This window comes from Poeciliopsis prolifica, unplaced genomic scaffold, assembly GCF_027474105.1.
Source record: "Poeciliopsis prolifica strain line A6 unplaced genomic scaffold, Auburn_PproV2 SCAFFOLD011, whole genome shotgun sequence".
Lineage (NCBI taxonomy): Eukaryota > Metazoa > Chordata > Actinopteri > Cyprinodontiformes > Poeciliidae > Poeciliopsis > Poeciliopsis prolifica.
In genome coordinates this window covers 7566504-7594389 of record NW_026562386.1, presented here as the reverse complement: position 1 = coordinate 7594389, position 27886 = coordinate 7566504, and the positions used below count along the sequence as shown (strand labels likewise).

At 38.7% G+C, this 27886-nt stretch overlaps 1 protein-coding gene across 1 annotated transcript in view; it reads right to left on the bottom strand.

The window, feature by feature from the left end:
* tln2a (talin 2a) overlaps window positions 1-27886 on the bottom strand; it is a 78362-nt gene extending 50476 nt beyond the window's left edge. The window contains exons 1-2 of the mRNA XM_055036480.1: window positions 27657-27886; window positions 5356-5404 (exon numbers count right to left, since the gene is read on the bottom strand). The gene's annotated coding sequence lies outside the window, so the exon portion shown is untranslated. The remainder of the gene's footprint in view (window positions 1-5355; window positions 5405-27656) is intronic.

Genomic DNA, 27886 nt, shown 5'->3' with positions numbered 1-27886 from the left:
ATCAATGACAAGTAAAATATCATAAACAACTCATAAGGTGAATGGTAGCAGCCTAGAAAACAGAGCAGCAAAGAAGTTGAATTTTTATGAGGGAATTTCCCCAACACATAAAATTAACATCATCACCTCAGTTCAATCTCCCTGCTCTACACTGGTTATTAGCTGCTGCCTCTAGCACAGAGACTGTCAAAACATGATGTTATCTGTGCAGCTACATCACCATAAGACACTCGCACACACCTACACACGCACACAGACACACACGCGCACAGAGTGCTTGGGGACACTTTCCAAGTGCAAACCTTCAACCAGCTCCAAGAGCTTAGTCATCCACACAAATATCACTTTCTGGACTAAGCAGCCAAACGTCGACACACAACCAATGAGAAAAGAGGGTGTAAGTCAAGTAACCTTTCTTAAAATACTTGAATGAAATAATAGTCCAGCACAAAAATAAGCTGCACAAACCAGATGATTTCTGTGGTTATGCTGTTCCATGAATGAATGTAGAAACCAGCAAATATAAGTGAATTCACACAGAGTTTGATTCTGAAGTGATGCTGAAAGTTTGTCCATCACACCAGAGTATAGCTGTCCTGTGTTTCGATAGCAAATAACACATGGCTCCAAGTAAGTACAAGGTTTCTTCAAATTTCTCTTTTCATTTGTGTAAATCTTTTGCCTTTGCTGGTTTTATTATCTGGTTTATTGTTGTGAATCTCTTATAAGGCAGATCAGTAAAAGTTCATTTTATATTTTCCTTGGCATATAAAAAAATTTTGATTCGTTAATTCAGGATTGAATTGTCCCTAGACTCATATTTACAAAAGGTAATTGCCTTATTTAGCAAATTTCCAAAAAGTAGAACCCTCAATTTGTTTCTAAATAAAGCATAGAAATTTGGATTCCCAAAAAAACAATAAAACTGCTTTTTTGATGTTTTTGTCAACAATAGCAGTTGGACAAAAACTGGAATTGTGTTGTGGCAAACAATAACAAATACAGGCAATGGAATAAGATAAAGTCTTTCTTTTTTTTTTTTTTTAGGTTATTCAAGCATAGAAAATAATTTCCATACTTTTCAAGGCTACATAGAAGCCCTGGAAATAATGTTTCAAAATCATCTTTTTATGCATTTGATTATGTAGTAAAACATGATTTCCAACTAAGGTTGCTCTCCACTGATGTTCAGAAAATTGTTGCAGCTTAGAGATACAATATAAACCCTATAGAAACAGTACAGCTACAAAGTCTACATCGGTGCTGCACAAACACGTAAAGATGGAGCATTTCCTCACATCGGCATTCCAAATTTTTGAAGTGCAGGGAACCTGGATACATGTTTTCCTTATTTTAGCAAATTAGATTTCAGACTGTTTCTATACCACTAAATTTTCTGCCCAATATAAAGCCAGTTCATAAAGTGCAAAAAATCAATGTCAAATGATGTTGAAGCAAATACTAAATTAAACCCAGATAAAATTCAGAATACATAAGACAAAATATGGCAGATCCTTAATACTACAATTTGCAGCATGAGACAAAAAAAATGGTTTCACTCAGGTGTCCCTCAGATTATTCAGCCATTTATAGACATCAAGTTACATACATAATGGGATGAGTGTGTCATCTAAAAAGCATTCATGTATTCAGCCGTAGTTTTACCTGAAGCTTCAGTGAACTTTCTGAACTCTTCTTTGCATGGCTATGTAACACCCATCCATCACAGAGAGGTAAGAAACATTACACAAGACACAGACCACTCAGACATTGAGATCTGACACAAACATATCTCTAAGAGTGTGTCTGTGATCATTTGTTGGAAAGACCCAGCAGAAAAGAAAAGATTTCTGTTCACTTCTATTCTGAATATCCTGTTATTCCACAAAGCTTCATTCCATCTCAGAATGAATTAGGTTTGAATAAATTGAGCAATTCTCATAAAACATTGGCATACAGGACGAGAGAAAGACAGTTAATGGACCAAGAAAATATTTTGTAATGTTCATTTATCCCCCCATTTAAGCTTATGATCCCATTTCGTCAAAGTTTTTCACTTTATGCATTCAGAAAGTCATAATCTTCCCACTGAAAATACTATTCTGACTTTGGCGAAGGAGATTTCTTTCGTTAATGTCCTGCATAGTTTGATAGTTGTGCCTCATCATATAAGAAAACATCTCCCTTTGGAGATTTTCTGAGCACATTTCACTAAGGAGACCCGAAGACAACCCAGCACTTGATAGAGGGACTTCAAATTCCAGCGGTCCTGGGATCGCCTTGGATTGACCAGGATGACCTGGATGATGTTGGTAGGATGAGGGACCACCAGGATTCCCAGATAGATATGTTGTCCTTGAGACTCAAACTCATATCAGCTGAAGAAAATAGGTGGATGGATTGATCGCTACGTCCTAAAGGTGTGATTGACTTAATTATATTTGCCTCTTTTAATATGTTTTATATATTTGTTGCAAGTTTGGGTTTTTTTCTTGGAAAACAATCAAGCAACATTTTGCCTATTTTAAGTTTAAGATTTCAAATGTCAGAATTAGAAGCCATTTTGCCATTCTTAGAACTTTTGATTTAAAAATAAAAAGCAAATTTTCTTCCAACAATTGCCTTTGTTTTATTTTTTCAAAACTGTCTCACATAAGACAAACAATGCAGTAGTTAAATATGAAAGGCAGTTTTTTGTGTCATTCATAGATGACAAATCTTTTTTTGTTCTGGAAGAAATATGTGGTAGCTTGTGCAGATAAATAAAACAAATGAAATCATTACAGTAGTTTAATTTGAACAGTGTTTATGTTAAACATTTCTCTAAGCAACAAAACAATGTGAAGTTACAGGGACTGGGTTATGATTTTACAGGCAAACTAAATTTCTCTACAAAAAAAGGAGGTGTTTTGGTTTGAGGAGTAGATCTGTGAAATAGAGTAAAGGTTAAAATGTAAACAGATTTACAAAATAACAAAAGGCTGCAGAGATCTACAGCTGATGATCTGAAGTATTCTGACCAAGCACAATTAAACTGCAGTTTAAAATTAATTGTAAATAAATCCAATGAAATGCACAAAAATACTATGATGCAGAGACAGCTTACAGCAAAAGACTGGGGGCCAGTAACAGAACCAGTGTATTTTCTTTTCACCTATATTTCATTCTGCTATTCTGCCTTGAATAAAAACAGGTGGTGAATACTTCAGTGATCCCCCATCAGGAGTCATGACAAAGCTTTACCAGTAAATGCCTTGTCGAGGAAAAAAAACTGCTGTGAAATGATGAAAGAGTTGCAGCATTTGGCCAGTCATTTTTCCAGACCGAGTAAAAACCACAGAGATCTGCCTCTGATGAGGCACCTCATCATCCTGTGGTTCCTCTGATACTAAACACGACGTCACAACCTCACTCAGGAATAATGACACATCTGCACTATACCTGATGTCATCCTATATGCACAGTGGAAACTTTATTTTAAAAAATGGTGACATTCCACAAACAGGCAGGTTTCTGCTAACCGTGATGTCACCTTAGTCATTACTGAGCTCAGCGTTGCTCAGATCTACACATCTGGTCGTGGCGCCAAATGATGCTGCTCAATGACTCAGTACTTCCAAAACATCTGGTCACAGTCGGACGTGAGCATGCCTGTACAGACACTACAGTGAGTGAAGTCTGTCGTCAACTGGATGAAAAAACAACCATGAACTATTTCAACATAAGTATATCCATAAGTATATCCTTAGTCATATTACTGGAAATCTCTAAGCTCCGTTACAAGTTGAAAATAGCTTTCAACAAAGCTGAAATATGTGACCCAAAACAGACCTCTTCTGAGATTGAGTTGTTGCCCAAAGAGGAATACACCTCAGCCATCAAGCTGGAAACCTTCCCAGACGGAGTGTGTAAACCGTTACACACTAAATGATGTCATAATACATCACTCTCACTAAGGACACAAAAATGTACCGCTGTTAACTGTCTTGGACTAATACAAGAACAGTAACTCTGAAAGGTTTATTGGGATTAATGTGAGAAGCTGGACCTGACCATCAACTGGATGGACGAGGAACATCTGGTGAAAGCTGTGACTGAACTAACACAGTTCACCATTTAACACAGAAGATTAAGTATTAAATGCACAGGGAACTAACATGAGTTGTGGCATATTAACCATTTTTAGCAGGTCCATAAAGGGATGTATTAGATCATTTGCATTCTAACTTTTCTGCAAAGGCCACCTTCTGACCTACAGCCATATCACGTTGATTTAGGACTTCAAGCATGCACAGTTATGTTGAGATGTAGCTGTTTGCTGAAGCGCAGCATGAGGCAAATCAACATCCAAGCTCATTAATTGCTGCAAAACTAAAACACAGAGCGACTGTAAAGTCATTTGTGGAGCGGAGCGTGGAAACAGAGAAGCTGGGCACCAGATGCTTACAACTAATTGCCCTCTGAAAATCAGCTCATCGAGTCAGCTTGAAAAGCAACATTGTTGTCAGACAGATATCTAAACAGTGGCATATGCGTGATTAATAGAAAAGCCATTGGTCTTCATTTGTGTTTTTAACAATTATTATAGTTTCTTACAGATAAGATCACATCTGCACTGATAAAATGTACTCATCTTCTAAAGACCATTTAGTCACAGTAATCAATTTTAATTGCATACATATTTGTAATGGCATAAACTCTTACTCTCTTTCTGTGAGAAATTACACTAAAAGTGTTGGGTGGTGCTCCTTTTATTTTCACCCAATAATTACTTGTGTTTTTCCCGTTTAGAAATGCTCTCAAATGGATTAATTTTGCCATTATTGAAAGCATGAGGCAAGTGTAGTAGTTTTTTTCTTAGCCAGCTGAATAGCAGTGTGCAGCAATAGATGGGTTAAGGGCAACATGTCCTAACTTTATACATCATCCAGCCTGTGAAAACTTTAGTCATATGAACCAAACTGTGAAACACAAACGGCTTGCAGAATGTAAAAGCCCAAACCCTTTAACAGTAAATATCCATATAGCAGCACAGTAGTCATATGATTCCTCGGCCAACACTCATCCTACATGTTAGGACATTACCAATGACAGCATTTACTGTTAGCAGTACATATCGGTAAATAGAGGTTGTGCCAACCATGATGATTAATGCAATCTTAATGACCTAACTTTTCAGGGAAGTGCTTTATTTTGGGTATGCATATGTGAAATTTTACACTTCTGCTCAGCAATCACATGTCTGTAGAAACTCTGCATCCATGAGCCTGTAGACCATCTGGAGTGACATTTCCAAGTTTATCCAACTCCAGTAACATTCTCATCTAACATGTGTTATTATTAACTGCTTCCTACCTTTTTGCTGAGGAAAATGCAGTCTGAGGGTTTCTGCTGATCTTCACAGCTGAAAAACAAACGGTGAAACATTTGAGACAAAAAGCACATTTATCCTTTTTTTTCAATAGAAGATGTTAATCACCGCCTCATCTAAACAAAGATAACATTGCTCCGAAGATGTAGTTAAAGCAAAATAACTAGTAAAATGTATATCCAGAACTAGTCAATTCATAGTTTGATCAACTCAAAAACGCCATCCATATCTGATGAATAGATGCATTTACAGAAATACGACCAGGTCACACTCTTCTGAGTGAAGACGCAAAGTTAGTCATTTTCCAAGGAAGACTAAGGAAGCACATACAATTTATAAGTTAATTGCTTTTCATCAGGACAAGACATGTCTGGTTCACACAGGAGTTTTAGCAGATAACAAAAAGACTCAATGAAGCAATCTTTAATCCCTGTAAGCTTTAAATAGTTCTGTTTTGGAACCTTTTTAGAAAACACAAGTCAAAGTTAGGATCTACGTTAACCGGGGAACACACAGAGTGAAATCAGATTTGTCTCTTCTGAATACTGTGGAAGAAAAAAAAAACAACACGAACCATAAAAAACAGTAGTCGAAAAACCAAAACCTTCACAGTAACATATCCCAACTGGCCTTCCAGCCAGGAATAATTTAAAGGCAATTGGCAGAGAACATATACACACAAAAATGGAAAATCGTCCACTGTTGTATATTTCAAAAATTTACAAAAATGTAAGATTTGAAATTGTCCACAGATTTTTAGCTTTGTTTCATATGTAATAAAAAAAAGATCTAGCTATGTTAAATGAGAAATTGCACAACTTTACCTCCTCTGTACATTTTCTACATGTAGAGTATTGCTGCCCCACTGTAACTTTCTAACTAGCAACTTGTTCTGTTAGAGCCATTTCAAAGCCCACATCCGAGATTGTTTCAGGCTCAAAGCAATTAGGCGTGTTTGAACTGAACTTTTCCTCCATTTTAAGAGCAGGGATTTAGCCAGACTGATATAGTTATACTGTTTTGGCTGATACGCAAACATTCAGTGAATCAGAAATATCCAACAGAGAGCAAGTACCAAGATTTCATCAAAGCAGAGTTGTTTAGGGTTTCAGGTTAGTTGCACAAGTAGGCTAATAAGACTGAAAAATCCGTTCTGACTTTTCTGTGTTATAAAGAACAAGCAGCGCATACAATTATAACACCAATTGTTCAATCAAATGTCTTAAATTGATCATATTAGTCAGAGCTAGAGTGGTCCCTGGCGAGCTGACTGGACACAATGCGACAGGGCAATCTGCTCTGGTAATGAGGGCACAGAAACCTCACCTCTAGTCATTGAAAATTTAAACTGCTGATGTTTTGTTCAAGTCACCTTTCTATAATAACTAAGAATTTCATATTTGTTGCAGTTAGCCACAGTTTGAAATTTGACAGGAATAACCAATGTCAACATCCATAACATTCCCCAATGAGCAGTGTAGTTTATCGTACCTGCCCCGATAGTAAAGCGTCTTTCCCAGAGCCAGAGGAAATGACACAAGCTGCAGCCTCTGCACTGACAGGAAAGAGGAATGATGCTGACAAGTAAAACATGCTCCAAATGTGGATTGTTTGGATGCTTTGCTTCTATCACAGATGGAGACTCTCCAGACTTCCGCATCTTCCAAAGTGAACTTGAATAAATACATTGTCTTTTCAAGTTTATGCACCACTTGATTCAGTTAATTCATTTGATTTTACTGGCATGGTGAAAAGGATCCCAATCACAGCTAATTATTTAAAATTATAAAGCAATGCAACAAAGAGCAAAGATATAAAAAGAAAACAGAGATGAATGGATGAGACTAAGGAGCAGCACTTTAGTCACCATTGTTAATCTGGTGCAGCAATTCAGTTGAAGCTTGGCTCTGGAAACTGGCAACAACAAAGACCTGTCTGTTGAGCATCATCAATTTGTTGACAATAGCAAGAGCCTAAAAAGAAATTTCATTTTGTTGTCGTTCTTTTACTTGGACGTATCAAATTCTGCTGAGGCGGTAATGAAAAATAAATAAACAGAATCCACAGCATCATATCAGCTTAATACACTTCTCAGTAGTCAGGCATTTTTGGATGAGTTCCAGCTGTTAAATGCAGGCTGGTTAAATGGGAAATGGGGCCACTTCCATCACACTTTCCACCTTACATAAAATGAAGAGAAGCCTATTTAATGAAAATATTTTTTTTGCACATATGATTCAGTCAAATTCACCTTAAATATATTTGAATAAAAATACAGTTGCATTTGAAATAATGCAATTAGTGCTTTGAACAAAGAATGCATCTAATTTGTAGATCATGCCTTAATTAGGTTTTTGGCAAAAATCAAGATATGGTTTCTGAATTGCTGCATTTGTTTCTCCTTAGGCATAAAATTGAGGAATCTCTTGAAAAAAGCTTAAACAAATGGAGGCCTCTGTTGAATGAAAGCATGCTTAGATGTGTCTGAGAAGCTGCTGCTGGCAGAAAGAAAGGACTGCAGTGCTTGGCCAAACTCTGTGTTCATCTGATCTTGCACCATCAGGCCATTCAAGACAAACCTATGTACTCAATCAGTACATGTTTTAAGATTGTCAAACCGAAACAGCAAAAGTCCAGCTTTGATTAGACCAGTAAGCAGATGTCTGATATTGTAGAAATGAGCTTAAATATTTTGTTTTCATAAGATCTGAATCCCAGCACTGCTTTTAAAATGTAATTTGATTCTGTCCTAACTTAATTTAATTTGCAATTTTGTTCACTCATTCTGAACATGTGAAAAGTAAATCCAAGACAAATATTTAGGCACTTGTTAAAATATGTATTTAAGAAACAAAAACGGTTTATATATTAGTAGAAAGGGTTTATCTATTAAATAAGTCATTGATATAAACACAACCTATGTTCAAGTACTTCACACCACAGCATTCATCTGACAGCAGTACTATGCAGGTGTGCAAAATGTAGTCAGAAGAGTCTGGACTTAAATTAATGGGAAAAGACATTTGACAGAATTATCCAGTCACTGGTAGGCATGTGGTCTGATCCTCCAGCACATGAGAAAAATTTGATTAAATTATATCACCTGGAGTACATGGAGTTTTTCTTAAGTGGACCCACCACTGTTCATATCCTGTGATAATGTATGGTTCTACAAAGCTAATTATTAAACTCTCTCCAGGACATAAGAGCAGAACTTATCATAGATCAAACAACAGTTTTAGTACTTTTAAAAAGATAATATAGTAAATATAAAAGATTGTATAAAAGGAAATGAATCTAATAACACAGTTGAAATTAAAATCGCTCTGTGACAGAAACATTACCTCACAGAACTTGGAAAACATTTGCATTCTTGCAATTCCTTTCTCCAACCCTGCAAAGCATGGAAACAGCAACAGCAGAAAAACAAAACCTCCATGGTCCATATCCTCAGAAAACAAAAACAATAAAAAAAGGACATGTTGCTGTTGATAAAATCTGCCAAATTAAAAAAAAAAAATTAAAGGAGAGTAATTAAGCATGAAAGCCCTTTTCACAATCCAGCATTGCCTGCGGTGAAGCAGATCACAGCTGGTCAGCTTTGCCTGTCACTCGGGAATTCATTGTTTCTTCCGTCCTGCAGTTTCATTAATCACACTGTGCAGACGGGGGCAAAGTGGGAACAAGTCACAAAAAAAAAGGTGCCTGGGAAACATCTTGCATCAGCTCCAAACAGGAGTCTTTCATAAAACTGCCCACCATGATGCCTCAACATCAAACAGAACCGACACAGCTGGATTACACACACGCCAAAGGGGCAACATGTATCAATTACAGAGAATCTGCAAATGAGTGTCTGGAGTGTTTGACAATAAAATCCATTGCTGAATTGCAGGTACTCTGATGTGACATTTCACATATGAAGCAAAAACTACAGCGGAGGCTCATTATCTTCAGCTGATTTACTGCCCAAACATGGTTGCAACTAGGCAGCTCTTTTGCAATTAAAGGAGGCTGAGTGCTAAGTTTGCTGCTGGTAGGCAAACTCTGATCAATGGCAGCTGCTCACAAACCTGAAGAATCATCTTTGTTTATGCATATTTTTCTTTAGCTTTCAGGATTTGTACAAACAAATTTGCATTCTGCCAATAAATAACCAGCTTGATGAGTTTGCATGAGGAAATTAGAGGTTATCCTGCTTCTCATGACTTTCACAACGTACATTACTGTGGATTTTTTCTAGATGCAACAAATTTATAGATCGAGATAACCCGAAATGCAGTTTCAAGAGGAAAAAATAAAAAATAAAAAAATAAAAATCAAGAATCCAAACCAATATAGCCCTGTATAAAAATGTAGCTTCACCTTAAATGTAACAACTGGTTTTGCTACCCTTGGCTACAGAAACTGTCATCAGGCAATAGTGAAAACTAGCAATAAAATTTTGCTCACTCTTTGGTGCCAAATTGTTTTAATTTAGCCAGATTGGTGGGTTTTCCATTAAAAATGGCTTTTTTCAAGGTCACACCACAACATTTCAATTGTATTCATGTCCAGACTTTCATTTTCAGAGCAACTCGTAAAAATTGATACCAAGACATTGCAAAGCAGTCCCAGACATCACATTACCATCATCATGTCTATTGGTAAAGCCAATTAAAAAAAAAAAGAAAAACAAAAACACTTCACATATTAAAAGGTAAAATTTGCATTTTTGAGGCAATTCAGAAAAGAAGGAATCCTTAGAAGCACGTCGTCTCTGTCTAGTTATCTGCAAGTGAAAAACATCTTCTAAATCATGAGAAAGGCACAGCAGAGCCTCACACTGCACACTCCTGACTGATTGAAGCCTACCAACTCATTTGCTCGTGTCCCCCAACAGCATCAAGAGAAGTAGCGGACCAGACCCCGATATTCAATTAGCTAAATGGGTTTAGCTAATTTTGGGCTTCATGAATGAAACGGAGGTGGTACATCCCCATTGGGAGACACCCGTCTTCAGGGAAAATTCTGAAAGAAGGAAATAAAACTCACACTGTTGATGAGTAGGCAAATATTTCTTATCAAATGTATTTTATAAAGAAAAAGTAAATAACTTACTGAAACCCTCCTACTCTGAACTGTCTGTGTGAAGCAGATCATGTGAACTTTTGGGTCAAAAATCAGAACCCAGCACTGTATATGTGTGATCAAAGTGAACTTATCTGCAAAAAATAAATAAATAAATACTTTGAATCAAGAGGCAAAAGATTAATCTTGCAGGAACATGATAGAGAATAAACTTTTTATACAAAAATGGGGTGTTCACAGTGACCTGCTGTGAAGCCATTAAAGATTCTTTATCTACATTTCATTTTAAAGTTTTGTTTGATCAGTAATAACAATTACAATTAATAGGAAATTAGTTTGCTATTAATATATTATTTAAAGTAACGATATGAAGGGAGAGATGTAAAAAGGAGATCTATCCATGAAACATCGATATGTGTCTGCAGTTCAATCAAGCTGCAAAAGAACAAGCGAGAGCAAAACTTTTAGTAGACAGCAGGAAGGGTTAACAGAGCAGTATGGTTAAAAGCAGTTAATATTTTACTTCTAATAGAAATTGTAATTATTTAGCCTGAAACAATTAACATGAATTTGTCAATTGTGCTTTGTAACTTTCAAATTCTGTTGGTTGGGGAAATATTTTGGACTTCAAAGTGCCGTCAGTTTCACAATTTCCACAAAAGCCAAGATAAAGATCTACATTCTCCACAATGTGCACAGCGACTTCAGATTTCTGTTATCCAAGTCATGTTATTTGCAAATATAACATGCTAAAATAATGTCAATGTCATAAGCATTTCTTGTTTTAAAACATTAGTAAAAACCCTATTTTACTGTGACTGTTCTCTGAAACAGTGCCATGACATCATCTCTGCTCTGTCCAACATAAATAATTAAGTACTTTTTGCCACTGCTCTTATTTCTTCCTATAATAGATATCTTAAAGTGAAAGTTGAATCACAAAAAAGTTGCATCATATTAACATATTAACACAATGCATAGTATCTGAGGGTAGGTTTAGGATATCATGTTACACTCCTTTTTTGGACATTTGAGGACATCTGGAGAACAGCTGTTGCTTTGCATCACACACACACACTCATGTTTTAGTTGTTACATGGCCTTTCCATTTAAGGACGAAAGGTCAAGCCGGTCAGAAGGTCAGTAAGGATCCAGGCACACGGCTTAATGAGGTTTAGCTATGAGCAATCTTTGGATATTAAACACCACACAGTCACAATTACAAACACCATAATTGGTATAGTGGTATTCCTCACAAGCAGACACACAACAGAGCTCTCTTCTATACAAGGCAGCCGGTCGACTCTCCCTGGGACGGCAGATTCTCAGTGATTAGTTCCATCCTTCCAGAAGGTTTGGGGGTGGGGATGGGTCAGGGTCCTTTACAGCAAGACAAGCTTTTAATTCAATTAGACAAATCCAGCCCTCCAACACAACCTCGCCCCTGTTCAGCTCCATTCATGGAGTGAGCAGAAAGGGCGGCAGCAGAGAAGAAACAAGGTGTTTACATTTGTAACCTGCATGCAGCTTGTTGGGGAGGTTTGCAGAGCACTTTATGTTTCAGTTAGGTGGAAATGTTACAGTGCATGGGAGAACTGAGTACTGGGAGGCAACAAACACATCATACTTTATTAATTTGTATTAAAAACCACTTTGAAAACCACCTGACTTTTTCATTCTCCATTGCTATTATGCATCATGTTGTGTTGGTCATAAAACATGTGGGTTATCTTAACTCTTTAATATGTACTAAAAATAAACAAATCATTTCAAAAAACTGAATGCTCAAATTAACTTATCCACAATGCCGTTTTTAAATTTGTCTGACAATACTGTGACTTTTTCCCAGATTCAATTAGCATATAACCATCAACAACAATATAAATACAAATCCAGTCTAACATAGATAAAATAAAAAGAACATTAGCATGAAAGGCTTGAAATAGAACAATAAATATATCACATGAGCAGTAGGCTATAACATTAGGAAATTCATCTTTTAGAAGACAATTTGAACTAATTTTGTCGTCCACTGAACCTGAATTAGAGCACATGGTACCTCTTAATTATTTATTAAACAGATTTTCTCTGAAGCTTTTGATGTGGGAAAGGGCAGATCACATGAGGAGGATCTTAGGTCCTTGAAAATAAAATTACTGAGCAGAGCATGCTACCCAAAAAGGTTCACATGACTTAAAATCACCTGCCATCACTGAAGGCTCTCAGATGTCCATCAACACTGGTCAAACCAGTGCGTAAATTGTTACAATTCATAAATATTTGTATTTTTATTAGAGCTCGTTTTGAGAATGTATTTTTCTGGAGTTAAAGAACATAATTATTGCTTCTCTTTTAGTGTTTTGGCTGAAACTCCTGATCAGGATAAGTGCTGGCAATTTATCCTGTGAGAAAAATTCCAGAGATTTGACTCTGCAGACCAAAAGGTAACAATCCACTGCCCCACCCCCACTTGTAGCTGCACTAAAATCAGATGGCTTATAGAAGCCTACAATTTCCCCTGAGGGAAGAAGCTAAATTAGGATCATCATGTTTTAAAAGTACAGTTTTCAAGCTACGCATTGTGTAGCTATAGAGGAGCCACATAGAGACGAACTGCCTGAGCAAATAGACTAATTGACCAAAATCAGCTTAATTATGCTTTTGTTTCCCTATAAAGACCAAAACTTTGCAAGTATACGATATTCCAAAACGGCTACATTTTATATTAGACCATCCTTGGTAGTAAGTCAAAGAATACACCAGCTCAGTCCAGATATAGCATTTAAGTAGATAGAGCATAATAGTTTTTTCCTCAATTAGTGCTGGAATTGAGATTCTGTCCATTAATTAAAGCAGAATGCAATAATAACGTTAACTGAAGCGAAAAGCGTCCGACTAACTGTGCTCTTGAATTGCCGGTGGTACTGATAAGGCCAAACAAGAACAAAAATGGCATAAACAGGGATACTGCTTCATATCGAGCAGCATAATGAGTTACCTCTCATTCTGTTTAGTGCATGTCCTCACCCTGAAACCCATCCTGACAAACGACCCAGAAAAGCAGAAAACAGTGCAGGCAGCCACTGGAGAGAATTCATCTTTGCCACGGCGCAATAAATCATCAAAGCCCAATTTTAAAAGTCGTGTCTCAGCGCTGGCAGCTCTGCAGATTAGGAGGGACCAACCCTCTTCTTGAGCTGCTGGCCTAATCTGTCTTTTGCATCTGAGCCGTACGGATATGAGCGTCTCATAATCCACTCCATGAGTGGACAGCTGTGAGCAGGCCTTTAGCGCCGTGCCTCTGAACCTCCAGCTGTGTTGGCACTCGAAAAGGAGTCGGGAGAAATATGGGCCAACATATATTTTAATCATCCTTCTCATTAGCTGCCTTTGTTGTAAAGATTTTATGACAGATGAAGGCCATTCGAAGCGTGACACGTTCCAAAAGTCCAAAATGGGCCACAGTAATTCCAGAGCAGGTAGACGTGATCAGAATCTTAGGTGTGTAAGGTGACCAACAGGCAGGGAAACCAATTAAAAAAGAAGAACGGTTCTGTTCAGAGGCTCTGGGACATGAAAGGAGAACAAAAGCATGACACAGGAGGTAAGCGACCATACAGGGCTCTGGCTGTCTATTGTGGAAGGAACAATTCAGTTACTTCAAGCCTGTTTTTTCCACAGCAGTCTGCAGTAAAAGCCTAGCCCCCTTACATGTCAGGTCCATTGTCAGGAGCAGACAGGAGCCACTCCCAGCTCACCTCATGCGCATTAAATAGACTGCATTGTTTAGAGGGGGGGGGGAGGACAGGACAACAAGCTGGTGCAAATACTTTTAGAGTCAAATGATATAACGTCCAGTTCGAAGTTAATTTAGCTACTTACCAACATTCCTGTTGGTAAGTCAACGTTTTAGCAGCTGGCAAACATTTTCATGTTGAGCTCAAATTGTGTTATCATCTTTCAACTGCAAGCTTCAAAACAACACTTTGGGATTTATTGTTATAAACCAGCACAAATTAGTGCATAATAATGAAGCGGAAAGAGATGAGCAAATAAACAAAACTGTCATAAATTTGTATAGGGGATGTTTTTTTTATTGTTTATTTTTTGGGATACCCTTAAGAAAAACCTTTATGCAAGGCACTGTAGCTTAAAAAATGCTATTAAATTATTAAATTGTTTTATTTATGTGATTAAAATTACCTCCCAGCAAGCTTTTTATCCAATTTTGACTCATTCTTTATCAAAATGCACTCTTCCATGTTGGAATGGAAACCCATTTTTTATTATCACAATTCATGCACCGGAAGTGTTATTTTTAAACTCAGGCAAACTAGATTATATAGAGGTTCCAAATATCACACCAGCAGCATGACAAATACATTCATCTACGGTATGTGGCGCTTTTTATCAATTTTCTTGGACGTGTCGGCTGATTTACAGCACCAGTGAGCTCTACCGGTGCCACTTCATCCCTGTGAATGGATCGCAGCCCAGGTGGTGACACGCTCGCCAGCCGCTGGGGAGGTTTTGATGGGAGAAGTGGGCGGGGTGTTGAAACAGAGATAGGGGCAAGAGAAATTGAGTGAAGGCGAGATAACGGAGGCAAGAGAAAGAGAAAAGCGAACAAGCTTTGGCTTAGTGAGTGGAGAGACAGACTGGAGGGGTACTGGGAGGGAGAACCGCTACCGTTTCCTGCTCGGTCAGCAGACTGGGGCTGATTTCAGGACAGCTTATCTTTCAGCAAAAATACCACAAACGCACCAAAGAGAGACAGAGGGGAAGAAAGTCAAGCAGAACTCTGAATTGAGTTCATGCTCTGTAAAAAGATATGCTACAATATGGCTCATTTCTTTACTCTGAAGTATTTTAAAACCTTTAGGAAGTTTGTGCTTACACATTTGATGAAAGTCATTTATTGGTCATATTTATTCTTCACAACTGCATTTAACAACATGGTCACATATCACCGGGTTCCAAGTCGTCATCAGCCACAAAGAGACTGATCTATCAGTGTCTCTGCTTTCATCTTCTAAATGCTCCTCTGTATTTATCTAATGGTAACCTGGTATTTCAGGTGATATGCAGACTATCAGATAAGTAGATTTTTGGCCACTTGATAGCCAAAGGGTGACACAGTGACCTGAGACTATTTATTCCCATGCTGCTCCACCTGAATATTAATGAACAGGATGTTCCTCAGTGGTTAATTGTCTGCTTTCCAGAAGAAAGTAAATATTGTGTTTTATTTCGAAATCAAGCTCGGTGAGTATGAAGGGAAAGATGAGTGGCACATAATCCAGGCCAATATCATCCAGGACTATGAAGTTTCCACAGTCTAATGTCTTCAAGAGTCATTTTATGTCCTCACGTCGGTTCACTGTGTTTTATCAACTCCGAAGTTGGTGCTACCGTCTACAAGTAAATCCTGGAGCTCTTCAGGCTTTGCTTTTCCTGAGAAGTTTTAGGATTTATGGAATGTTGCAAAGGGAAAGATGAGAAACTCCAAACCCAACAATGGTAGTTCTGGAGAAACTTCTTGCGATGCACAGTCTGTGTTGAAGAGTGGCGAGAAAGAAGCCATTGTGAAATTTAAAACCATTTTTACCCATTTAAAAGATTTTCCACACTCCACATGGGAGACATCAAACATGTACAATGGGGCGTTTTTGGTCAATTCAGCTGTATAGCCTATGCAAAACACTGGATGTATGACTGAAGAATTATACGACTACCGTCCCCACACAGAATGACCCAGTTAGAGACCTAAATGAAACAGAAAAAGAGTAAAAACTGCAACTGAAGTGGAAATTGGTTCTGTAGTGAATTGACTCAGATATCTGAATGCAAATCCTCTCCACACTTTTCACATTTCTACTCATAACAATGTTTTATGTTCGATCCACTTCAGCTAAGCTCCATTTTGTGTTGGCCTTTCATAAAATATGTCTGTTAAGTAAATTAAATTTAAATACTAGAACGGACACATGGCAATGTTGACCTTAACGTTCAAAATAATTTTTAAGGTGTTTCGTTAATTTATCAAAGGATGAACTTTGTAGCCCAAACCTTTGCTGTTTAAAAAAAAATGAAAATGAGTGAATGTCCTCCTTAGGTAAACACAGGCTGTTGCTATAAATCCCAGCAGAGAGAGAAAGCTATGGAATGCTTGGCAGCTCGAAACACACTGCAATGCCAGGTTGGTTGCTAAGTTGCATTCACCTGCTCTCACAGCTGTGTGAAAACTAAAAAAAAAAAAGAAAATTAAATACAAAATGTTTGGCAGCACAGCAGGAACCCTATTCAGGGACCAAGCTGCACTTGGTATAAGAGGAAAGAGATCAAATGCTGCATTTCTCATGTGAACAAGCATTTGAATCAACAATCCTCACAGAGTGTGATGCCAAATAAAAACCCAGACAGACTTTCTGCACAGACATTATCGTCAGAAACCTACCAGAAACGTCAAACCTAGAAGAAGGTATGATCTTCAAAATTATTCAATCATTGTTAAAAGGGTGTAAGAGTGCTCCCTTCTCCTTAATAATTTTCCTGGAGCTGTGCTCTGCAAAGAGAAGATAAGTCAGCAGACTCAGGACAAGGCTGGCATTCTCTCCGCACTCCGAAAGACAAAATGCCTGAGTCCATCTAGACAGAGGGATCTGACAATGCTGCATTTGTCTCTTTGCCAGCTGGAGAACAAGCTACCCCACAGACAAGTCGATATGAAATGCATACCAACTTTAAACTCAGAACCATGGCCGTCAGTGTCATTATTTTATTCTGCCAACGCAGAAAACACAGACTTTTGGATATGCTACTGTTCTCAAACATTGGATACTTATGATGGATATTTCTTGAATAATAGATCAAAAGAAAAGCAAAAACAAGAAGGTTGAGCTTTATAACATAAGCTACTAGAAAGATAAAGGCAAAGATGGTAACAAGGACCCATCACAGAACACAGCATAACCTTCTACCTGAGAAAAGACAAAGCCATTGACTGTTCATATACAACCATTTAAACACATCCATTAAAACCAGAAGTCTGAGTCTTACATCTGCTGTTGTTTGGCCCAACCAAAGCTGGAAACTCTAGCAATAACACCAGCAATTCCCTGCTCAGTTGAATAAGTTTTAATTTATGAAAGACTGATATGCAGCTAATGTAATGACAGCATCATTGTATCCAACTGCATGTATGCCCAAGGAATGGCTATTTTCAGTCACTTTATTAACACTGGGCTTCCCAGAAGTAATACAGACCAGCTGCCACAATAATTTTACTGCCTTAAAAAAGGAGTGATGTTTACAGCTCCACATTGCAGAGTACACTATTTGAGTGGTGTTTGGTCCTCTTCTCTCTCTCTCCGTCCCAATTTTTCTACTTCGAGGGCCTGGCAGCCCTCCCATGTACTCTCCTCTTAACTAATAAACAAAGAGAGGATTCCCTTATATAGCTTTATTCAAACTCAGCAACCTTACAGAGCAGCACCAGAGAGCTGCAGGGAAAGGGGGATCGCAGGCTGGACTCCTGCAGACAGAAAGGTTTCAGGCCAAGGGCACGGAGCACTGACAGCATGATTGTGTAATACTCGAACATTAACAGCCACTTAAAGGGCTATTTCTGGGACCATCCATGCACAGAGTTCTGCAGTGTCAGGTTAGATTGGCTTGAGAGGGTTGCAAAGTGAGGCACAGCCATCCCAAAACTGCAAGAAAAAAAATAAATAAAAGTTTGCTTGCTGTGGGCAAAATCCATCCCTTGGGACAAAAAAAAAATCACCAGAGATGTTTAAAATAAAGCTCAACCTTTAGAGTTTGGTTACAAATGGCCAATGGCACTTTATTTGTCTGCACTTTGCACTCTGAAGCCATGTTAAAAATAGAAAACTCAGCAGGAATTTGTACACAGAGAGAAAAGCACAATCAGCCAGGTCAATATGACTGTAACATAAACACTGAAAACCAAATACACAAAGGAAATATCTTAAAGCCAATCATTACCGACGACCCACATCTGTGGAATAAGTTCAGTTGAAGAAAGTTGCGAGGTCTTATTTTAAAGCCTCAAATGCACATTTTAAAAATATCTAATAAGGCAAAAATCCAGATGCACAATGATTCATGCACACCCATAGTGAGTTGGATACTGAGCATAAACCCCATAGAAAATAAAAAGAAAACTACAGGTGAAATGTTTTTTGCTGGCCAATAGATCAATCAAATATTTATGGGACATATTATCCGTGAACAATGCACTATTTGGCAGAAACCAAGCACAAAGCAGTGTGATATTAGTGTGATGAAAAAACTGTCACATGCAGAATGTGCTGCTTTTCAAATACATTGTGATGAAATATCATTTGAGACAGCTGGTATTGTCAATATCCCAAAACAGAGGAAAACAAAAGCTAAGTATTTGAATATTTTCCCACTTCATGCATAATAGACTAAAAGCATACAAACTGTTAGCAATTATAATTATGGCTCAGAACAACAAACTGATTTGGAAAAGTGGCTGATTGAAAAATGGGCTGAACAAATATATAAAGAAAAACACACGATTAATCTGAAGACTCACAATTTTATTTATTAATATATCGACACTAAATGCTCCCCTTTATACTTCAGCAAAGTAACAAAAATGAACATCTGAAATCTTGTGCATGCACCCAACTACTTCACAACATTTTTACTGTTTACTTTCACCGAGGCTCATCACTCTTCTCCAGAATTTTTCGTCCAAGCTGTTCTGCTAAACTCAACCCCTCAGCCAGCACAGTGGCCTTATCCCAAGGAGGGCAACTCCTCATTCAAGTCAGCTGCAAAACATTTGAAGGAGGAATTTATCCTTATGGAAAGCCCAAGAATAGCTTTTTCAGTCTGCAGGAGGGCCAAAAGGGGGCGGGTTACATTTCCAGTATACGCCCACCATGACCAGTCCTTCAGCTTCTAAACAAAGCTGTGAGCTGCTCCAAAGTCACTTCCTGGGGAATTCCAACATTGGATGGTTTTCACAAACCAGTGTCACGGACACAGAAATACCTTGATGAGTGACACAAAGTTTGAAATTTGTCAACAAGCCTGTTGAGTAATTAGAACACCATTTCTTTTCTGCCACAGATTCGGTTACAGCCAGCTGCTGAGGGACCCCCGAAGCCGCAGGGAGAGGGACATGAATGAGCTCATCTTTAAAATAGAAGAGTGGGATTTTCTTTCATATGATGTCTGGATTTTTATTTTTGCTTCAAAGCTATTCTAGCCAACACTATGTTCTCCTCATTTTACCCTGTAATCTACAAGCACTATAAAGTCATTTTTTTTTAATTTTACCGCCACTCCTAAGTGCTTTTTGAATTAATTTACAAGGTCCATCTAAAATTAAACTTAATGGAAGCATAACTGCTTGGTTCAGTTCCTGACTGCAGACTTTCTGACTCAGTTTATGGATTCCACCCTGCAATGTAATAGGTGTTCTCTTGTAACATTCGGGTGGCGACTGGGCGTTCCGTTCCAGAACAAATGGCTCCAACCAGAACGAAGAAGACTGTCCCACCTGAAGCATTTTATAAAGCAACACCAGGAGAAATCTAAAAACCACAGGTTGTTGTATAGTAACTGGGGACACATGACTATGGACACAAAGCCATCTGGACGCTGTTTGCAGAGAAGTGTGCTTATGTACCGAGAGCCACAGACACCTGATTAGGTTACATTTCTGCCCTGGTGACTTAAGAGGCATGAGCCTGGAGGTAGTAGCAACCATGGCAGCAGGGATTTCTGTCAGAGACACAGGCCAGTAATAGCTGAAGATGCCACAAACCCATTTCTGAGCATGTATGTCAGCTAAAGGTTAGCTGATGCTGCAAAATACCACTAGTTAAATGTTAAATATTTCACTGTGCACCTGGATTTGTTTTGACAGCGATGGTTTGGAAAGCCTATCAAGAGCAAATGCAGTTTTCTCTTGATAACAAGAGCAAACTGCTCTTGTTTAAAGCCTCAAATGCAAACTGCTCTTGCAAACTGCTCTTGTTATCAAGATATTATTATCAATATAATTGATAATAGATATATCTATTATCAACATATCAATATATACTGCTCTTAATATCAAGATAATCCGATAATAAGAGTCGAATTATCATTATGAATGTGCATCAAGATTTGATGAAGTCAAATATTGATACACCAAGATACAATCCCTCCTTTATTACACAGATAAATGTGGCTGTTTGGAAATATTGAGGACATGAAACCATGTCCACATCAGTGCTGGGTAAAACTATCAACATTCCTAAGTTGATAGAGATATCTATTCATCCATCTATATATTTTATGTTTTATATTTTTGAGGAAGCATGAGTAATTTTTTCTGTTACTGGGAGTCATAATACTGTATATCCTACTGGCTCACGCCCAAAATCTTTGCAACAGTTCAGTTCTGTGGCAACCTCTTTGGTTCCAAAACACTGAAACATGCTCAAAAAGGCATTTGTCATGCAAACTGGTGGATCTATGAGCTGCATAGCAAGACATTATGAGCCTCATATGGAGAATGCTGCAGAGTACAATTTGCTCAAATAACAGGCTGCTCAGCTTTGAGAAAAGAGGTACTTTATGTTTAAATATAGACTGAACAAATGGATGTCAACATGCTCTCTGTCCTGGAGCTAGTCCAAGTATTTAAAATCAACTAATCAGCAAAGGCCAGAAGTGAAAAAAATTTGTGTGCCGTCATGCAAGCAATTGTTACTGGTTTATACTTCTACATACTGCGTGGGAGGTGGATAAATGAGAAGTTTGTGGGAGGTGGGAAAAAAAAGCTAGTAAAAACAAAAAAAGTAAAAAATTATGGCCTCTGTGGCTGTGCCTCATAACTTGTTATGCCTTAAAGTTTTATGAAAATCTTTTAGAGTCTGAAAATTAATTAATATCATATGGTAGAAACCAGTCTCAGTTGTAATTGGGTACAATTACATTTGTGTTGTTCAAGAGGGTCATCAATGTACTATGTTCATGTTAAGCAGATAAATAAATGAAATCAAATTCATATTTCTGAAATAAAGAGTTTGATAAAGAAAAAAAATCTAATTTTGAGAAATAGGTCTTGCAGTTCTAATATGAAGGAATGCAAATTAGTGCTTGCTTTTTTTTTCTTTTCTTTTTAGAAATCCTACTTAAAATCTCATGACTTTTATATTCAAAGGTTACACAAGCCAAGGCCGTGTAACTTTTGGCTGTGTAAAATTCTGCATCATTGCCAACTTGAACTAGGCCACACATTCATCCACCACCCTTCAGAATCTCGTACAGTAGTGCAGGAGCTTCCCACTCCAACAAATTTTTTGTTTGTTTTTCATTTTGGTGCATTTGGTTAGCTCAAGAGCATTAAACAACATCTTTATCTTGTAAAGCAGCTGGATTAACATGGGATATGTCAAATTGTATAGTCAGCATATTTACCAAGAACGTCTGAATTTATAAATTAAAAAAACAAGAACAATTGGGAATATAACCATGGGCTTGTACCTAAAACATCTGCCTGGTAGTATCTTAATGCTTTAAAAGACAAATGGTTAATCTAATTTCTTGTAATTTTTTTTGGATTATGCCATTTTTTGTAAACAGTTTCCATACAGGGCTTCCCAGATGGCTCTGAAGCAAACCATCTGGAACGTCAGGCGGGGTTAATGCGACAGCCAGCAATCCTTACATATCTGCATTTTGGCAGAAATGCATGAGAACAGCAAAGGGTGGTTATGCATATATAGCCAACATGAGGGGAAGCAGGCGCAAACACTAATGATGTAAACTCTAACATACACAGACAGCACAGCACATTCAATAAAGTGGTGAAAAACAAAAGTAGGTTGGAAATCATGAAACCTTTCTGTATTAGTCAACCTATACAAAAAACTAAACCTCCAATAAAATGTAAAAAGCATGTTTCATCTGATCTGTAAAGGCAGAATGGAGTGAAAATATTTGTGTGCCTTTAGGTTTTTACAGGTAGAACACGTCATTCTAACTACCTAGTTATATGAAAGGACAAATTCAGCTTAGCTGTGAATAGTGAGTACACAAAAAATAAAGAGGTAGAGGGTTTTATGAACAAGGATGTAGTTTTGCAACCATGTGACTCAATGATGGCATTTTAGAGGAATTTTAACACCCAGGCCCCACAAACAAAACTCTAGAAACAAAACTAGAATGTAGTGTAGTCTATGCCTTCTAAAATTCACACAAAATATCAAAATAAATTTTGTGCCAATTTGACATATTTAAAATTGTGCAGTGACAAAGTCAAGACAAAGAAAACAAGATAAAAACAGATTCTCTTATATATTTTTTTTCAGTTCAGTCCTGCAGGTGATACTGCAGAGGGCAAAAAGGATTAAAGATGCATTCTATACATGTTCTGAAAGGAACCATTTTGCCGGCTTGTATCATCAGTTGTGTGCTATTTGGTGTTCTGGTACAACTTAGAGACTGGTGAAGTGCCCATTTCTTTCTCCATAATCCTATCAAACATAAGGAGGACGCCAATGCCTCAATTCAAAATGGGTCGGTACAGTTCAGTACGCCGTCTGTTTCCATCATTAAAGCAGTTCACACCCATAGTGCATTATTTCTGGGCCCCCTTCAGTTGTAGTTCTACAAGACAATAGCATGGAAAAGTTAGTGTAGAGCGATTGGTGTCACACAACAGTCGACTGATTGGATGACAGAAAGAGTATGTCGACATGCTAGGCGTTTGGGTTTCACCCCACCTGCCCAGTGAGAGCTCAACTGGTGGTGGAAACACTTTCTTAATTACACCGTGCCGTAAAATGGCGTACCGATCCGCAGCGACCTGTGCCATGCTGTTCAGTGGAAATGAATCTGAGCTCTGTTGCTTGAAGCCGAATCTTTTCCAACTTGTCTTTTATTTTATTTTTCCAGGAAGGAAGCCAATAAATGAAACCTTTAGCAAAGCAGCCAACTCTCATCTAAACTGTTCCACACAAAAATATCAACTGAACAACGTCTTCCTCTCTGAATAACAAACATATTACTTTCGACTTTAAATTGAGATAAAGAGCCAATATAAAACATGGCTAATAAACTACAGCTGTGGTTCGGTATGATGTCAGTGGTAATCATTTTCTCTCGATTTGTGTACAACACAATAATAACATTCGATTTGGAAAAATCTCTCTGAAGTAAGGGAAGGAAAGAACAGTACACAGATTATATCTGGCAAGTTTGGCCACCAAACACAGCTTGCTTAGTTACCAACCTGGCAACCATTTCCTAACATTTGTCTCAGGCTTCAAGATTGCACGGAAAAAGAACACAGCAAAGAGGGAAAAAATAATAATTTTTTTAAACTTATTTTTGAGCAACATTGGGCCAGGTTTTAGCGGATACAAATTAGAAATGTTAAAAAATTTACTGTAAAGAAATACTTGCTGCAAGCATCCTTTTTATTTAACCTAACTGCATTTCATCTATCTAAATCTAGCAGGCACACCAATCGCAAACTGTGCTTCCAACACCATTATTTGCAATCTCCTGCAGGTAAATGGTAGTAACCGAGCTGTACTTGCAGACCACAGCTCTGCAACAATGATTGACCTGGATGATAATGACATTTCCCGCCCGGCCATTTTTTTCCCCCGACTGCACAGCAGGGCTACCTGACCGAGCACAGCTGCAGCAAACTGTTTGCTCTCTCTCCTTCTGTGATCCACACCGTGATTAAAATGTCGTTATGGGTTCATGCTCGTTACTTCCCTGGTGGCCACTGGTCATGACAGAGGCCTGTTTTCATGCAGAACAAAGACACAGATCAATAAATTGGCTATGTGTAGTAGAGTAACCTGAAATGTTCACCACCAAAGGATAGTAGTAAAACCAACGATTGTCACTGATAGTTTAAAGCTTTCTTCGTTGTCCATTAACAGATATATAGATTCTGCTAAATCTTATTCTATGCTATAAAAAATGAAGATGCTTTAAATGGTGTCTTTAACCAGCAGTGCCTTTCCTGAAGGGATTTCAGCACTATGTAACTGAACAGCTACTCTGTTTGGTGTATTGGGTGATAATTCTGTTACAGGAATATCAAATAGCAGAACAGATGCATAAACACATTCCCCCAAAGGTCAGTGCACTAAGAAATGCAATGAGAAGGCTGCTGATTGTTGCTGTTATGCAAGTTTGGTCGGTTAAATAAATGCTTGGGGCTGTCGCCGGTGGCGGAGCCGCATACCAAGCAGGAGCAGCAGCAGCAGCTGAAGGTAAGACTTAACTACAGCATTCTGGGGGAAAAAAATCTTGACATTTTCATGGAAGGGAAAAAGAGGCAATGGGCGCAGAAGTGCGAAAGGCTCGCCTCATTAGACAAGGAGCTCCCATTCTGGAAGGACAGATTTTTAATACGGGACACTTTGGGGAGCAGCAGGAATGTTCTCTTTGCTGCTGCAGATTCAGGATGGATGCTTTTCACTCCCCCAGGATCCACCATGCTTACTGGACGAATGAATCTAAACTAATGGCTTTATTTTATTAAGAAGAAATAGCTTCATTTCTTTTTTTAGTTAGATTTTTTTTCCCCCCACCACTTCCTTAAAGTTTAAGCATTTTGGCTATCCTCGTCTGAAAGCTCATTTCAATAAATGAAAATAATTAGCAGAACATTTACAGTACTTATTTCAGTTATAGAATTTATTAAAAATCAGAGTGAAACGTTCACAACAATTTGAATATTGGTTGGGGTTCTTTTGCATGTGTTACTGGATCAGTGCTGTGTGGTATGGATGCACTCAGCCTGTGGCTCTGTTGTAATGTCCAGATTACAGTAGTAATAATAACAATAATAATAATTACTTTAATTTCATCTGAACATTTGGCTCTCGTTTCCATTTTCTTTCTCTTGACACTACAGACACTCTGTGTGTCAGGTGAGTTTGCCGGCCAGATTAAATTGATGTGGACTATCATCGTTAAACTAGTTATTGGTGACTTTTAAAGTGAGCGGGTGCCAAGAGCTGCCAGAAGCTTGTCATTAGAGGAAAGCATGAAGTGTTCAAAAGATTCCGGGTTGATTAGCTGCACCAACTTTGACCTGGCTCCACAAATTATCAATCACTATAGAAACTTCACACTGGAATTCAGGAAAGTCTGACTCCTTCCATCGGATTGAAAGACCTTGATTTTCAAATGGATTAACATGAGGAAAGTGACGGTGTTAGCTTGTGTGTGTGCTTGTGTGTGTGTGTGTGTGTGTGGAGGCTCCGGATGCAAGGCTATCCACTGTCCAAAATTTTTCATACAAAATCCTCTCACAGGTGTGGTGTTTGGAAACACTGAACACCAAGTGTCTGTAGCAATGATGTGGCTTACCCTCATTGTAGAGGAAGTCTACTTGTGATTATGTAGGCCAAAGAATAACATTTGCTTCATAAAAATACCTTTTGATCATTCTAATTTTTTGAGAAACTGAATGTTGTGTTTATATTAGCTGTGAGCCATGATTATAATAATGCTTAAAATGTCACTTGCTAAGTACTGAATCTATTTGAGCTTCAGTTTTTAGGTGGAATTACTAAAATAAATAAACCTTTTTATTAAACATATTTAGGTACACCTGCAGCCATGAGCACCAAACACGGTGAAAATATAACTGGTCTAATTTATTATTTGCTTGCAAAGTGTTAATGTTTCTCGCTTGAAATGCACCCAATATCACATCTGAGAAGTTCCTTTGCAATAAGAAGATTGCTATTCCATTTACTGTTTACCTCCAATCCAAACACTCAGGCTAATGTTCGACATACCCATGGGATTTGTAAGGCAGCAGCTAGGAGAGCACTGGTTCCTGAGGAATTACATACACAGTGGAGCAGCCGCAGTCTATAAGGTCTACAATGTGTCTTTTTCTGACAAGCCAAGGTCCAGGCACTCAGAGGGGGAAGAGTGTGTGAGAGGTGAGGGGGCTTCAGGGAAGGATTTACTTTTGGCCATTAAACTCACTTGCACATCAAACAACACAGGTTGCCCACCACTCAGAACCCCCCCATCCCCCATCTCATATGACCCGTCACGCCTACCTCCTGGCCGACTCACAGTCTACAGACAGCCACTCTGAAATTCATTGGCTGCTGATTGACCCGCTGGGCTGTAATACTACAGCAGCCATGAGAGCCTATTGATCCGCGCGCACAAACTTGCGCATGCATGCAAACAGACGCAAGGACTCGGCGTGGCGTGATGACATCTGAAGGCATCACGAGATCCCAGGTATTCACCTGTATATAAAATAAAGGCTGAATGAATATCTGCGGCTCGGCTTTCAATGAAGGGGTGTGGCAGCCGAGCGGAGACGCAGACGGACTCCCGTCATCAGCGTTCACCCATAATGTTGAGGTCCACGCGTTGCATTCGATGCTCTCTCCGGCACACTCGACGTGAAATCACGGACGCCAGTTTGGTGGGGAATCGCAACCAAAGCGTGGGAACCCACGCCGGACTGAAGAGATGCGTGTGGCGCTGCAGAATACAGGCGCGTCCCGACAAGTTCAATAAAGTGCGACGCTAAGCAAAGGAGAAATGCGCTTTGCGTGGGTCGCCAGTTCAAATAAGCTGTGGGGTTAAAAATTAAACAAACCAAAAAAAAAAAAAAAAAAAAAGTTAGAAACAGTTGCCTTTGGCATTTAATGGAAGCTTTGACTGACATGGAAACATGGCGGAGGCTGGATTCTCTCTGGCCAGTGTGGTGTAATTCACGTTACCAGGCTTTCCGTGAACTCTCCACGACTCCCGAGTCCCGCACACCCGCCGCAGTTCGCAGGCTGGAGAGCTGCGGCTTCAGGAGAATTGTGAGATTAAAATGCCCGCAAACTCACCAGGCGAGCCTCAGCTGGAGCCTCAGCTGGAGCAGCGCCGTAGCTTTGCAAACTCCCCGCAAAAAACCAAACGAAACCCCCCCCCCAAAAAAAAAAAAAATGAAGACAGCGAACAAGTTGTTTCATATGAGAATTAACAGCAGAATTGGAAGGGAAAAAAATAGCCATAGCGTAAAGCGGGACAGTCACGCACTGACACAGACTCACATGCATGCTGGGATACACGCTGCTTGAATATTATAAAGAGAGGAGGTCACCCAGATCTGCGGGGGAGATGGGCTCCACAATAAGCCGATTACAGGATTGGAGTATACACCTACCTTCAGATGCGCTGCTGGGGCATTTCAAGCGACAAGACGCACATAAACCAGCAGCCGGACAGCCTGCAGTCCCGCTGCTTAGCACCGAGATATCCTGCACGTTGAGAGAGATTTCCAAGTGGCTCCGGACGGTGTGCTGTGTGTGTGTGTATGTGAGGGAGAGAGAGAGAGAGCACGGCGAAGAGACAGCGTTGTTAGATGTGTGTAAATGGGGAGTGGGACAAAGAGGA